A 13,528-nucleotide genomic window follows, 5' to 3' on the forward strand; every position below is an offset into this window, starting at 1 on the left:
GAAATTTTATATAGGCCATTTACCAGTGAAATATAATTATGGCTTATCAGTTTCAGATAAAATTTTAACATTGGTACCTTCCCAACTTCTATCCAAAAAAAAAAAAAAAGTAGCCTAAATGAGCTTTTAGGCTAATATTGAACTTTTTTTAGTTGTTGAAAAATCCTGAGAAATGTGAGGAGGGGGCTTCCACAGCAGTGTTTAAATCCTAAAGTTAACTATAAGTATTAAATTAAAGACAATAATTTATCTGGGTACAGTACAAACAAATGGCAAATGAGATACGAGACATCACAAATGTTAATTCAATAATTTCTTAATATATCAAAAAGTAAACACTTTCAGCAGTCAGTGATAGAGAATCACAATGAGATTGGAGCATGTCGCAGGCCGGACACAAACCTGCAACACCCATATGAGCACCATAGTGCATGTGAACTGATAGCTATGGCGAAGCTTCAGCAGAAACATGGAGTTTGACTATGACCGAAAAACTTTCAAATATCCTTGGTCCAGGCGTCTATCCATCCATGTGACCTGTTTGGATGGCTAAAGGTTGCAGAAAATATTAAATCTAATGTCATATTGAAGGAGGAGCAGCATCTCTGCTTTCTGTCTGTGTCACAGGGTTAGCGCTGAGCATGCCAAGTCTTATCTCGAGGCCTGGGCTAACAGAGGGGGAGAGGGAGAAAGAGAGAGGGGCAAAAAATTCTGCCACTTTCCTAAATAAAAAATAAATAAAATTTACCACAAACATAAAATAACGTTAAACCAAAAAAAAAATGTGTTGGGAAAACGCTGTCCCCAGCACAGCCTCTTAACAAGTTTACTGACATAAGAGGATTCTTTCATCTTCTCACTAGCTTTAGAGCGAGTCAGCTCTTTCTCTCTCCCCCGACAGAAACTCAATTTCTCCACAGAGGGAAGAAGCTCCAATTCACACTTGAGATAGACAGTCAGGCGGAAGGATCATTTTTGATGACCCTGTCTCAAAACGGCCATGATAAGCTAGAAAATGAGACAGAATTGCATCTTTATTTTTGACATCAGGGTGACGCAAGGCTGCAGTTCACAACACAAGCCGGAGAAGCACTTAGAGTGAAACAAAAAGAGACAATTGGTCTCATTGTTCCACCCAAATTAAGACATGAGAATGACCTGAATGGCAAATTAGTGAAACTGCTTATCAAAACACAGCGCACACTCCCTTCCTGGCACTCACTGGAGACACAGCGCTCCCCGTGCACTCATTCAGTGTCAGCGGGCACGTCCCAGAGTGCCACACTGCAGATGCCACAGTATCGTGAACATAGCAGCGCCGGCCGGCTGTGGCAAGCTGCTGAAGTGGCCACACATTTGCATGCGTTAATGGGCTTTCATTGTGCTGTGCGCGAGCAAATTAAGAAGCAGTATTTACCGATCTGGGGAAGAACAAAAGAGAGGTCAGCCAGTGGGACAAACACAACCCCTCTACTCCACACACTGAAGCCAACCTAGAGTTGTTCAGCGCTGAGTGTTTTTGAAATGGCTTTTTCCAGAAATAGTGATTGATTGTTTAATTGGCTGTCTGAGAGTTCCTAGTAATTGTTTTGCTGTTTTGTTTCAGGTGTGTGCATGTTAGCAGTTTGTGGCGAAAGAGACAGTTTTTGTGCAGCGCATGCAATTAAATCTGCATTTGCAATTCTGGTTCTCCTTTTTTTCCACACCGAGGTCATCTCATTGAGACCGCCCAGCTTTGTGGAAAGAGAGAAACTTGTAAACATGCGTATGTGTGGTTTTTAATGTGTGAAAAACACTTGAGTATTCCTTTGAGAAATCTGACAAGTGCATCATCTGCCTGTGACAGGCCTCCTCTGTGTCTATAGTGTGTATGTAAGGCAGAGTAATCCCCAAAAAAAAAAAAAGATTTTTCTTTCTATTTTCCTTTCTTTGGCCAGCATCACAAGACCTCCAAAAATTTTTAGTGTTTGAACTTAGACCTAAATTCTAGCTTGTCCAAAAGCTAGTGTGCCCATGAGAGGCCTCTAAAGATAGAGATAGTAATATCACATAATATCAAATATAATCATAATATAAAAAATAAATAAATAAAATAAATGTTTAAATATTTACCCTACGTTTTATTTAAGTCAGATATTTTATTTTAGTAGTAGTAGTATTTGAACTAAGATTGCACATTCCTGTAATTCTCAGCTTGGAACTCCAACAAGGATGTTCTGATCAGTATTTCATAATTTAAAATAACAACAATAATAAATTTTTGTTAATGACACTGTGCCATGCATCTGACTTCTTCACACTTAACTGAACTATCAACAGCAAATTCCATTATATCAACATACTACAACATATTGTAACTTAAATGAACACACATTTGAACCAAGCAATCAAATGTTTAGGATCATTTTATATTTAGTAAATTCCTATAAGAGAGATTCACGTCTGTAGCTGTTCCTACACATGGAAACATACATGAACCACACCGAGCAGCTGTCAAACTACCTCTAATCCTATTCCTGGGGCCAACATGTTCCCTACCTCCTCTAGCAGTTTCTGGCCCTCAGGTGGACGTCTCCAACTGCCTGTCTGAGCAGAGGAACACAGTCAGTCTACCTGAGATCTTTTCAAAGGAAACAGAAAGACATCAGTTGAGACTTTGACCTCAGTCAATCAGCCAAACTAACCAAACGTGTACATCACTATAAAATAAGTTATTTCAATGTATAAAAGGCTATTTCTATCTGCCCTGTTACTACTTTTTGTTGTTCTATACATGACAGTGACGGTAAAGACATTTATATTAAAGGAATAGTTTACAGTGTGATCAGATTGAGAACTGAATCATTTGTGGATAGCATTTACAAACTTTGGGTCAAAATCCATCTGTGACAAACTCTTCATTCATCAGAAACCAGCCACAATGTGTCTCACATTTCAATCACTGAAAACCATGTTAAGGATGCCCATGAAAAGCATGACGCACTGTATGTTTGCCGTAAGTCTCTAAATTACACATTCGATTTGTCAAAGCAGGTGAACATTAAAGTCAAAGAATGTTTTACAACAAGGACAGGGAGCATCCAGCCCTCAGGTCCTGCTCGGATTTAAAAGGCAACATAATTAAATCCCTGGGAAAACGAATCTTTATCAAAGTCTTATCAGTGCTCTCTCCCTCTCTTTCTCTCTCTCAAACACACATATTCACATTAATATTCAACCTGAGCAAAGGATGAATCCATCAGGCAATCTTTCTGTTTGCCCAGTGGTCGACCCCAAAGAGACGTTGTTCCTCTTTTCGCTTATTTAATCAGGCCCAGATTAAATTTATCATTCCTCATTTATGGCACTCTCGCTTTAACTGTACCTTTAGTTCTGCCCGTCATAGTCAATTATCATCCACACCGCCAGCACTCGATTTATTTAATGCAATCAAGCAACTCTACATTTTTTTATTCTATTTCATTTGAATTTTTTTTTAAAGCAACAGGACCTTAGCGATGTGCGAGAACACAGGGCAAATTGAATAATAAAAAATGTCAGACAAAATTAAAAAGGTCAGGCCGGTGAATTCACGTGCAGAGCCTAGATAACCACCGCAGAGTTTAGCTGACTGCAGCGGAAAGACAGAAAGAAAATCATCAGCAAGTGATTGACCTCTGATGACCCCGTGCCCCTATCCAAGGTCATAACGGAGAGTGAAGAGAGATGATTTCAGGAGATGAGTGAGGGAAAAGTAGAAATGTCCTCTCTTGACTTTCCCTCTCTCCCTCTCTCTTCAGAACTCTCTTCAGTCCCAGATACAAGTAAAAGTGTCCCATCTAACCTGGATTGACAGCTGAAATTACAGACAGCGGAAACTGCCACAGGTGAAGAACTGCAGCCCCTCAAACACCCCTCAAAAAAACCCCATCAACCTTTCCCTCTTCCTCTTTCAGAAAATCATAACAACCTTTTCCTGACACTTGCTGTGATTTTAGTACATGTTATTAGGTTTCACACACCACACGCAAAGACAGCAGGCTTGTGTTGAGCTCTAGCACTGACAATGTTTCTGTCTATAGAGAAAACAGTGATTTTCTAGGTATATACACACACACATATGCAAGCAAGATACCGGTAATATATAAACAATGTTTAATATATAAACATAATATAATTCTGTGGTTCTTCTTTTTGTGTGTTGACTCCGTTTCAGCATTACCACCTCTGTATTTCCTTTCTCTCCTCTGTATCTCAACTTGAAGTAACTGAAGTGAAAATATGAAACAGTACAACCAAAAGAAAACAGAAAAGGCAGCAGCTCTTATCAGTCCTCTAGGGAACAGCCTGGCCACAGCCATAAGCATTAACATTAAAGAGACACAAAACAATAGAAAACACTTTGGGAGAGAGAAAAGAAAAAGGGAACGGGGAAGTCAAACAAGTAGATGTGCTGACAAAAAGGTGTTACAGATTACAGAAGGGCATGATGGGATACTGGAGGATGCCCGGGAGTGCTGTAGGGAGGGTGATAAGACAGAGGAGAATGAAGATGATGTCGAGAGAGAGAAAGAGAGGAAGTGATCTCCATAAGAGAGATAAGTGGCCCAATAAACAGAGAGGAGGAGAAAGAGAAAGAAGGCAAAGGGGTTGAAGTAAAGTCCATCATAACATTCAAGAGAGAGTCTGACTGGAACAATAAACTCTGCAGGAGGATCTTGCTAAACCAGCTTTTGTTTTACATGGTTTCTTGTTGGTCATTTATAGTTATGAGCTGTTCTAGATGGCCGATCAGTTTCACTATGAGCAGGTGAGACCATGTACTGCTGGACAGATATTTTTGGCCAAGCTGGTTAGGACTGGTAGACCAAGTCAGACCATGAAAAAACAGCTTCATGTTCAAAACAACAGCTTGACCACCTTATGTTGGTATGAGCTGGGTTTATTTCTGTTATGCAGTGCATTGTTTTGTCCCCATCATTTGTGTGATGGCAAAGCTATTTTTTCAGCAGCCATTACTCCAGTCTTCAGTCTCACACGATCCTTCAGAATCATTCCAATATGCTGATTTGCTGCTCAAGAAACATTTCTTGTTATTTTCAATGTTGAAAACAGTTGTGCTGCTTAATATTTTTTGTAGAAACCTACTGTACATCATCTATTTGAAATAGAAATCTTTCGTAACATTATGTTTTACTGTCACTTTTGATCAGTTTAATGCATCATTGATAAATAAAAGTATTAATTTCTTTCAAAATAAATCTGACTCCAAACTTTTGAATGGCAGTGTAATTCAATAATTTTACTACTATGGTGCGAACGGATTTGGCCATTTTCTAGGCTGCACAAATGTCTAAAGAGGAAAACCGTCAAATATAAATATTATTTTATCTTTTTAGTAATCATAACAAAATCAGAAGAATTTTTTTTTTTTTATTTAAATTCACTTTTCTTCTGGCAAGTTTTTATTTAAGAATCATCCTTCACAAAATGTGACATTTTTGGTAAGAATACAAGATTTCAAACGTTAGTAAGTATAAGCAAATGTTTTTTATGATGTTTTGTGGTATTAGTTTTTCTCACTCAAAAACTTTCTATCCTGTCCAATAAAAGCTACAGTAATCAACATTTCGAAAGATGGTAAAATCCTGGCATCTGGCTCATTTTCTTGTCATTTTGTATAGCTATAATAATTGCCTGATCTTGACAAGATCATAGTTTAAAAATCTGCTACAGCCTTTTATAGAAATGCTTAAATGTACATTTCAAAAAGAACTGCATAACAGGAAAGACCCAGCTGGCTTTCCAAGTATATTTCCATAAAAAGACCTCAGCTCAAAAGACAACACACCAGAAAAACCATATGCAAGCAGAGAAAAGAACTGAATTAGTTGATATATTCCCATCTGTCTGCTTTCAGCGTTTGAAATAGCATAGCTTCATACAATTTATACTGTATCATATCAGTCCACTTATCTATTTCTTTCCTCCACTATCTCAGGTCCTCATTACATGAGAGACAAGTCAAGTGTGCCAGACAATATGTGGCTACGCTATGTAACATGAAGGTGCCATTGAAGAGACACAAGGACAGAGTGGCGCCATGGCGCGCACGCACACATACACACACAGCCTGAGTGTCTCTGAGAGAGGCCTCTATTCAAATTCAGCAAGCAAATAATAGCGACTGACAGACAAGCAGCTCAAAATGAGGTAAAGCTAATACTATTCATGTGAGAAGACATCTACAGTATGTCTGTGTGTGTAAGCTCATGTGTAAGAGGTGTCAATCAGGGCCGTAAATGAAGTTGGACAGTGTGAGTGACATGGCTAGGGGCAGGTCTGTCTGTCAGCAAAATGGGAGGAGAAAGGAATGAACAAGTGTGAAAAATGAGGAGATCCCGAAGGGATGCAAAGGAAAAATCTACTCTAAGTGTTGTCAGAGTTTAGGAGTGCGGGGCCATCGAGAGTTCAAGAGTTGAAAAGTTCAGACAGAGGGGATAAAAGGGTTTGAGAGAGAGAAGATCGGCACAAACATGTACAGGAGATGCCAGCACTCTCGAACTCAAACAAGAGTTAGTGGCATTAACTGATACTAGCCAAGGATTTACCAGCCTCTCTTCAAGAAGAGATGGGTTAAAAAAAAAAGAGGAGAATAACTGTGAAGAGGGAGGGAGAGAAAGAAAGAGAGAGAGCACATGTTAGCAAGTTTGGATAGATGGTTTCTGATTCTGTGCCATGCTCTTGTAGAGCTAACCGAGCAGCACACACACACACACACACTTGCATACACACAATGCGATCGCCACCAGTCATCATATCAGTGCTTCATGGTCATTTTTCCACTTCATTCCTCTCTCACTCGCTTTATCTTTTTCTCTCTCTCCCTCCCTCTTTCACAATCCTTAGTGGTTTAATCACTATAAATAGGGGGAAATAAAATCATGGTACAATTTCTCTGGAATAGAATATTCTTATATTATCTTATATTATATATATATCCTATATATATATATATATATATATATATATATATATATATATATATATATATATATATATATATATATATATATATATATATATATATGAACGTTCTATTCCAGAGAAATTGTACCATGATTTCCACAGAACATGGACTGGAGTAATGGCAGCTGAAAAACCATCTTTGGCATCAAAGAAATCAATTACATTTTAGATTTTAAAATATATTAAAGGTGCTGTATGTAAGATTGACACCGATTGATTGAACTAGGTATTGCAGTCCAAATTTAAAATATTGGAGAGGATTTTTTTCACCTGGCCCCTCCTCCTCAGACTTAACGCAAGCAGGTTGCCAGATTGATGACACCAACAGGAACGAGTGCACTTGACAATAAATTAAATTAAATACGCTGTGTTTTCAACCAACTGGCAACCCGGGGTACTGAAATACAATTGGGTAAACAGGCAGTGGGCGGGTTTCAAAAACCAAACGCAGACGCCCAGAATGCACAAGGAGAATAACTGACTGTAGCATTGTTTTTCAGATAAACAAGTATGTTAACTTAGCTTGTTTCTTAAATATCTGCAAACATATTATGGTATTTTTATGCTTTAGTAGAGTCGAAAACTTACTGCAGCACTTTTATTATAGAAAACAGTTATTTTTAAATCATTTTTAAATTGTAATATTTCACAAAATTGTTTTTACTGTAAATTTGATCAAATAAATGCAGCCTAGTTGAACATTAGCAAATACTTTGTGTGTGTGTGTGTGTGTTTGTGTGCGTGCATGCATGCAATAGTGTTGTGTGATTTTTTGTGTGGATTTTTGATAAGGTTAAGGTGTTTTGTTTGTGGGTTTTTAAAAGTGTTTCACTGTTATGTCAGTAGGTGGTAACAAGTGAATCTCTTTTTGGTTGTATATATACAGTACAGGTCAAGAGTTTGGAAACATTACTATTTTATAATGTTTTTGAAAGAAGTTTCTTCTGCTCATCAAGCCTGCATTTATTTTATTTATATTACAGAAAAAAAATTAATATTGTGATATATTATTACAATTTAAAATAATTGTTTTTAAATTTATTATACTTTAAATTATCATTTATTTCTGTGATGCAAAGCTGAATTTTTAGGATCATTATCACATGATACTTTAGAAATCATTCTAATATGATGATTCATTATCAAAGTTGGAAACAGTTCTGCTGCTTAATATTTTTTCAGAACATGTGATACTTTTTTAGGATACTTTGATGAATAAAAAGTAAAGAAAAAAACAAAAAAAAAAGAAGCAATGTTTTTTAAATATAAATATTTTGTAATAACAATATACACTACTGGTCAGTAATTTGGGGTCAGTAATTTTTCTTTCTTTCTTTTTTTTAAATAAAATCAATACTTTTATTCAGCAAGGATGTGTTAAATTGATAAAAAAGTGATAGTAAAGAAAATATATATTATTAGAATATATATTATTAGAATTTTTTTTTTTATTTTGAATAAATGCAGTTCTTTTTAACCTTTTATTCATCAAATATATTAGACAGCAGAACTGTTTCCAACACTCATAATAAATCAGAATATTAGAATGATTTCTAAATGATCATGTGATAGACTGGATGTTACATGTGACACTGAAGGCTGGAGTAATGATGCTGAAAATTCAGCTTTGCATCACAGGAATAAATTATTTTCTTTAAAGTATATTCAAATAGAAAACTATTATTTTAAGTTGTAATAATATTTCACAATATTACTGTTTTTTCTGTATTTTTGATCAAATAAATGCAGGCTTGATGAGCAGAAGAGACTTCTTTCAAAAACATTAAAAATAGTAATGTTTCCAAACTTTTGACCTGTACTGTATATGTATATATATATGCAGGGACTGTCTTGATTCATTGGATCATTTATTCAACAGATTCATTCAAAAACTCTGACTCATTCTGGAACAAAACAGCTAACATGTTTAACTTGACAATGTGAAACAGTTTTCTTTGATGAAGCAAAAGCATAACAATAATGTGACTGAATTCTATGTTACTCAATAATAAATTATTGTTGACTGAACTGTTATATAACTGTTATATATTACATTCACAATTGTGCATCAACATTAAAAAATTGTATTTATCACTAACAGTGCTGTTTTAAAGTCTGATGACTTTACCATTATTATAGTAGTGCTAATTTTACACAATAGAGAACTTAACACACCCAAAATTAAACTGAGTTGATTGTATCCATTACACTATTTTCTCTAAATCTGAGAAAAGTTGATCCAAGCCCATCAGTCAAATTGACAAAATTTGTGGTTACTGCATTTAGCAAGCCAATGTGTGTGTGTCTGTGGGTGTGGGTGGGTGTTTGTGTCAATTCAATATCCACAACCTTCTATGATTGTACATATGAGGGTTTTAAAATTGAATGCGCAGGCTGGCTGTCTTAAGTTACTAAACACTTAGATAAAGACAGCTTTGCGTGAGCTTTGATTTGAATTCTTCTATCCCGACATGCCAAGCGTAATGTGATTCTTTTTAGCATAGCCGTAAACATGGGTGGTACTAACCTGAGACTAAAACACACACAAGGAGGTCTAAGTACATCTGTAAACGTCATTAGAGCAAAATGATCAGGAGAAAGAGGGCGAAAAGAACAGAGGATAGAAAAAGGAGCGATACCTTTTAAGCAATTGTTTATCCAGAGACTTGAAGCAGAAAACTAAACAGTGGGGGCACAAGGCTGGGTCACACTTCTCAGAGCCGAGGAATTTTTTGTCATTTAAGAAATGGCGGGGATTTTTTTTTGTCTGAATACTGTGGGGGCTTTGTTTGCAAAATAAATTCTGGGGACCAAAGGTGAGTAAACATCAACAAAAAAACCACAAGGAGCCGCTAAACGACAGCAGAACAGTTCTAGAAGTCTGTCTATCAGTGTCCAGTATGGTTGTTGGTGAGACATGTGTGAGTGAGACAGGTGTCAGTGTGTCCGTGTCTTTGTTTTTGCTGTTGGATTTACTTTCTTTAATGTCCCTGCCAGCGTTCATCCCCTGACGTTTTGCGGTTTGGCCCTTTGACAAGGATGCGTGGAAGGAGAAGACCTAGGAACGTTGCGAGCCGCCGAAAGGTCAAGAGAATGTTGCGGACTTCACAGCAGCTCATTACGGATAGTCTGCAGGATGCTGTCACAAAAAAATGACAACCTGTCAATCCAGAAAGGCAAAGTTGACATGGTGGCCACTGCACAGCACACACCTGCCCTTCCTCTCGCTCTTTTTCCCTCACTCTCTTCTTTTCTTCAGGGTGACATCCAAAATGATCGACCTCATTTAGACCTTTCAAAGTTATTTCTACATCAGACCACACGGAGGACAAAAATCACAGAGATAATTTTATTAAACTAAAAAATACAAATAATATAATGATCAAATTAATAATATAATAATAATACTTTTTAATTCAGTCTGTTGTTTGCCATTTCTTTCTAAATTATTTGTGAATTTTACTAGCAAATTTCAGAGTGAAAATTTTGTCAAAGTAAATCTTACCATAAAACAATATTCCCCCAGTGTAATAACAAATATATATATTATAATATAATTGATGTACTGTACCTCTTGGGACTCAATAAATAGAAAAAAAAAATCATGGGACCACACAGAAGACAAAACTACATTTTATTATTGACTCCACCCCAAACACAGGCCATTGGTGGAGCAAATGTTGCTGTGTCAGGCTGATCGGGATGTGTAAAAAACCTTTAAGTACAGCTTGTTTGATTAGTACCAATGCACAATTCACACAGACTATGCTGACAATCAAAGAATTACTTGCAATGGAATGTTATCTATTTCTCCAGGTGTTTTTGGCATTCTGGATAAGAGTCTTGCCCTCTTTCTGACCCCTAAAGCCATCACTGCTGACAGAGACGAGACACAAAGTTATTTTCAATTTAAAACAAATGTCGGCTTTTCCTGCGTAACCTCTGACCTTTAAGGTTGCGCATCACCATGTGAGTCTGTGACTGGGTGAGGAGGAACAGAGAGAGCAGGCAGAACAGGAATTCTGGGTTGGACTGGGAATGCCGAATTCTCCAGCACCTGGAGCAGCTCCATCTGACAAGCAGCCAGAGTGATCAGCCATGCATGCCCAAAACACACGCACCCAAGTGCCCTCTGCAAACAAACACAATGACTTCGATTCTAATGGGATGCCCACTCAATGTTAAACCCAGTACACACACTCCCTGCTATTCTATCCACGGCTCCTGCATGTTGTATTTGAAAGATGATAGTCAACACGTCTCCCCTCTTCCTCTTTATATGGGGAAATCCTCAAATGCAGGCGGCTGGCCGCAGGTAAGTGGACACAATAGCAGGGAAGTGCACTGTTGTGTCAAGCCTTGTCTTGTCAGATCCAATATCAGCTTTCCCAAGCAGGCGCCTTCAGGGTCGGAATCAGAGCTCAGAGAGTTTTCAGCAGCAGTTAAAGTATTAAAATGTTTCTGAGAGATCTCGTATTTCAGACATCATCTTCTCCTGACAAACTAAAGGCAGTCCTAACCAGTCAGTTGTGTGACTAAGAGCCAGTGCTGGTGACGTGGACTAAATATTACATGAGAATGTGTCAAGCCTCTGCCGCAAATTACAGCACTCTAATGACCTAAAATGCTTCTGTTGAGATCAGTGTTTCCAAAGAACAGCATAATTGCTAATGTTTGTATATTTCATAGTGACATAACATCACTATCTATTCCCAGAAAACAAATGTAGGGTCCAACAACTAAATTCTTAATTCTGTATTTTTTTGTATTTTATTTATAGGAAAAATGTCTAAACATCCTTAAAACAAGGTTGATTTGTCTGACAAGTAAAACTGATTTATTATTATTATTTACAGACTTACATTTCAGGATTGTTGATGAATAGAAAACATTTATTTGAAATATAATTAAATGCATCCTTGCAGAATAAAAGCATTAATTTCTTTAAAAACTTTTTTGAACAGTGCAAGTATATATTGTGTCATAAAAACATGTAAAATATAGGATAATAACCTTTTTTATACATTTTATACACACATGAAAGATAAATAGAAAATAGATAGATTTACCAAAATAGATAGATATTCACCATATTGGTGGCTTTGTGACTGGTCAAAATTCTGTCATGGCAAGTAAAAATCCTTTTTAAAAAAATCCCTCAAGCATTGTTACGTTTCAAGGTCTGGTTTAAGAGTTTCAAAGGCAAACAGACCATTGTATTGTAGCTTAAACTTGTCAACTCCTATACAGCCAGGCACTGTCTATACAAACAAATAAAGACCTATTCAAATAGAAAAGAGACATTTGAGCTTAACATTTCAACACTGCTGAATAAGTATAAACTCTGATGATTATATTTTTTAGCACTCAAAGAGGGACACCATCACACAAGCAAACACTGAAAATGTCTAAACTGTTTGTACTTGACTATCATGTAGCTTTTTTGTCTGACAAATGACACTGGACTCATCCCAAACCATACAAACACACACACACAAACAAAAACACACCTGCATACATGCAAGAAAGCTTTTTTTGAAGGATCCAACTAGCTTGTCAATACAGACAGGAGGCTGTGGTTGGTGTGACAACACTATCTCAGCTAACATCTGTACGGTAACTTAGGGCAAGACAACTACAGGCCTAATCCCTACACTGACTGAGAGAGACCCGAACAGACAAACAAACCTCAAAATCAGGAGCCGGTCCAAGATGCCCACTGTCTCTTTGTTTCTCCATTTCTCACCATTGTGCAAGAGAGTGTGAAGGCCAGAACTGCCTGTCCAGTTTAAGGGATTTGAAATAATGCAAAATGTTTTGATTGCTGGACAGCTACAAAAAAAAAAAAAAAAAAACCACAAAAGGCCGACTTGAACAGCACTCTGATCCCCAAAGCAATGATTCACTCTTTAGATGAGTGCAGTGGATGTGTAGGACTCTAAGAAGAGCATTGTTCAAGCAAGCAACCAGACACCAAAAAAGACAGGAGCCAGAGACCAATGCACAATGCAACACTGATGTGGGTCTTGAGTGGCCTATCAGCACCCTCCACTGCAATGAAGAGGGAACTACAATATATGAGAGTCATTTCGTCAAGTGCCAGTTCACCAGCTTTATCAGTTAATCACAATGTGATCTAGATGAAACAGTTGTAACACCTGTTATTTAACATGCATCAATTTACATATACAATACATATTTATATATAAATATTATAAAAAATATTATAAATTGTTGCATAAAGCAACTAAAATATAAGATGAAAATTACCTTTTTTTATTATTCAAAATCAACATTTTAGGTTAAAATTAACGTGTTAATATTTTTGTAATATTTAATTAATAAATTAATAATGTTAGTTAATATTTGTTTACAAGAGTTCTTGCTTAATTATAATGCAGAACACAACAAAAACTGCTTGACACTTAAGGTCAACTAGTAGCCATATAAACAAAATTATTTTTATAATATAGAAAAAAAGATTTTTATAAAAAAGATTTTTATTATCAGTTAATTTTTA

General features: G+C 36.6%; 1 protein-coding gene across 1 annotated transcript in view; it reads right to left on the reverse strand.

Annotated features, from left to right (window-relative positions):
• LOC109108012 (WD repeat-containing and planar cell polarity effector protein fritz homolog) overlaps positions 1–13,528 on the reverse strand; it is a 37,475-nt gene that overhangs the window by 19,018 nt on the left and 4,929 nt on the right. Inside the window, exon 2 of the mRNA XM_042773388.1 lies at positions 2,539–2,620. The gene's annotated coding sequence lies outside the window, so the exon portion shown is untranslated. The remainder of the gene's footprint in view (positions 1–2,538; positions 2,621–13,528) is intronic.

This window comes from Cyprinus carpio, chromosome A17 (genome assembly GCF_018340385.1).
Source record: "Cyprinus carpio isolate SPL01 chromosome A17, ASM1834038v1, whole genome shotgun sequence".
NCBI classification, from domain to species: Eukaryota; Metazoa; Chordata; class Actinopteri; order Cypriniformes; family Cyprinidae; genus Cyprinus; species Cyprinus carpio.